This window comes from Cornus florida, unplaced genomic scaffold (assembly GCF_030987335.1).
Source record: "Cornus florida cultivar Cherokee Brave unplaced genomic scaffold, ASM3098733v1 CherokeeBrave_3.0.0_Hap2_scaffold_265, whole genome shotgun sequence".
Taxonomy (NCBI): domain Eukaryota; kingdom Viridiplantae; phylum Streptophyta; class Magnoliopsida; order Cornales; family Cornaceae; genus Cornus; species Cornus florida.
The window spans coordinates 22,501-25,000 of record NW_026775766.1 but is presented as its reverse complement, the minus strand read 5'-3'; positions in this window follow the sequence as shown (position 1 = coordinate 25,000).

The window sequence follows — 2,500 nt, the reverse complement described above, 5'->3', positions numbered from 1 at the left end:
CCTAGAAGCCTAAGAAATGCTTTGCTCGAGACGAATTTCGATTTGGAGGTCCCCCGAGTTAATTTTGCCCATTATGACTCCTCGTCCGCACGCTCGTGCACCCCGACGTGCACGTGGGCATCGTATGCTAAAAAATGAAGTTTGGAGTTTGGGTTTGAAAATTTTATGGGAGCTTCCTAGAAGACTAAGAAATGCTTTGCTCGAGACGGATTTCGATTTGGAGGTCCCCCGAGTTAATTTTGCCCATTATGACTCCTCGCCCGCACGCTCGTGCACCCCGACGTGCACGTGGGCATCGTATGCTAAAAAATGAAGTTTGGAGTTTGGGTTTGAAAATTTTATGGGAGCTTCCTAGAAGACTAAGAAGTGCTTTGCTCGAGACGGATTTCGATTTGGAGGTCCCCCGGGTTAATTTTACCCATTATGACTCCTCGCCCGCACGCTCGTGCACCCCGACGTGCACGTGGGCATGGTATGCTAAAATTGAAGTTTGGAGTTTGGGTTTGAAAATTTTATGGGAGCTTCCTAGAAGCCTAAGAAATGCTTTGCTCGAGACGGATTTCGATTTGGAGGTCCCCCGAGTTAAGTTTGCCCTTTATGACTCCTCGCCCGCATGCTCGTGCACACCGGCGTGCACGTGGGCATCGTATGCTAAAAAATGAAGTTTGGAGTTTGGGTTCAGAAATCTTATGGGAGCTTCCTAGAAGCCTAAGAAATGCTTTGCTCGAGACGGATTTCGATTTAGATTTCCGCCGTGTTAATTTTGCCAATTACGGCTCCTCGCGCGCACGCTCAAGCACCCCGACGTGCACACCGGCGCGCACGTGGGCATCGTATGCTAAAAAATGAAGTTTGGAGTTTGGGTTTGAAAATTTTACGGGAACTTCCTAGAAGCCTAAGAAATGCTTTGCTCGAGACGGATTTCGATTTGGAGGTCCCCCGAGTTAATTTTGCCCATTACGACTCCTCGCCCGCATGCTCGTGCACACCGGCGTGCACGTGGGCATCGTATGCTAAAAAATGAAGTTTGGAGTTTGGGTTTGAAAATTTTATGGGAGCTTCCTAGAAGACTAAGAAGTGCTTTGCTCGAGACGGATTTCGATTTAGATTTCCGCCGTGTTAATTTTGCCAATTACGGCTCCTCGCGCGCACGCTCAAGCACCCCGACGTGCACACCGGCGCGCACGTGGGCATCGTATGCTAAAAAATGAAGTTTGGAGTTTGGGTTTGAAAATTTTACGGGAACTTCCTAGAAGCCTAAGAAATGCTTTGCTCGAGACGGATTTCGATTTGGAGGTCCCCCGAGTTAATTTTGCCCATTACGACTCCTCGCCCGCACGCTCGTGCACCCCGGCGTGCACGTGGGCATCGTATGCTAAAAAATGAAGTTTGGAGTTTGGGTTCGGAAATTTTATGGGAGCTTCCTAGAAGCCTAAGAAATGCTTTGCTCGAGACGGATTTTGATTTGGAGATCCCACGAGTTAGTTTTTGCCCATTATGACTCCTCGCCCGCACGCTCAAGCACCCCGGCGTGCACGTGGGCATCGTATGCTAAAAAATGAAGTTTGGAGTTTGGGTTCGGAAATTTTATGGGAGCTTCCTAGAAGCCTAAGAAGTGTTTTGCTCGAGACGGATTTCGATTTGGAGGTCCCCCGAGTTAGTTTTGCCCATTATGACTCCTCCCCCGCACGCTCAAGCACCCCCGCGTGCACGGGGGCATTGTATGCTAAAAAATGAAGTTTGGAGTTTGGGTTTGGAAATTTTATGGGAGCTTCCTAGAAGCCTAAGAAGTGCTTTGCTCGAGACGGATTTCGATTTGGAGGTCCCCCGAGTTAATTTTGCCCATTATGACTCCTCGCCCGCACGCTTAAGCACCCCCGCGTGCACGTGGGCATTGTGTGCTAAAAAATGAAGTTTGGAGTTTGGGTTTGTAAATTTGATGGGAGCTTCCTAGAAGCCTAAGAAGTGCTTTGCTCGAGACGGATTTCGATTTGAAGGTCCCCCGTGTTAATTTTGCCCATTACGGCTCCTCGCCCGCACGCTCAAGCACCCCGGCGTGCACGTGGGCATTGTATGCTAAAAAATAAAGTTTGGAGTTTGGGTTTGGAAGTTTTATGGGAGCTTCCTAGAAGCTTAAGAAGTGTTTTGCTCGAGACGGATTTCGATTTGGAGGTCCCCCGAGTCAATGTTGCCCATTATGGCTCCTCTCCCGCATGCTCAAGCACCCCTGCGTGCACGTGGGCATTGTATGCTAAAAAATAAAGTTTGGAGTTTGGGTTTGGAAGTTTTATGGGAGCTTCCTAGAAGCTTAAGAAGTGTTTTGCTCGAGACGGATTTCGATTTGGAGGTCCCCCGAGTCAATGTTGCCCATTATGGCTCCTCGCCCGCACGCTCAAGCACCCCGGCGTGCACGTGGGCATTGTATGCTAAAAAATAAAGTTTGGAGTTTGGGTTTGGAAGTTTTATGGGAGCTTCCTAGAAGCTTAAGAAGTGTTTTGCT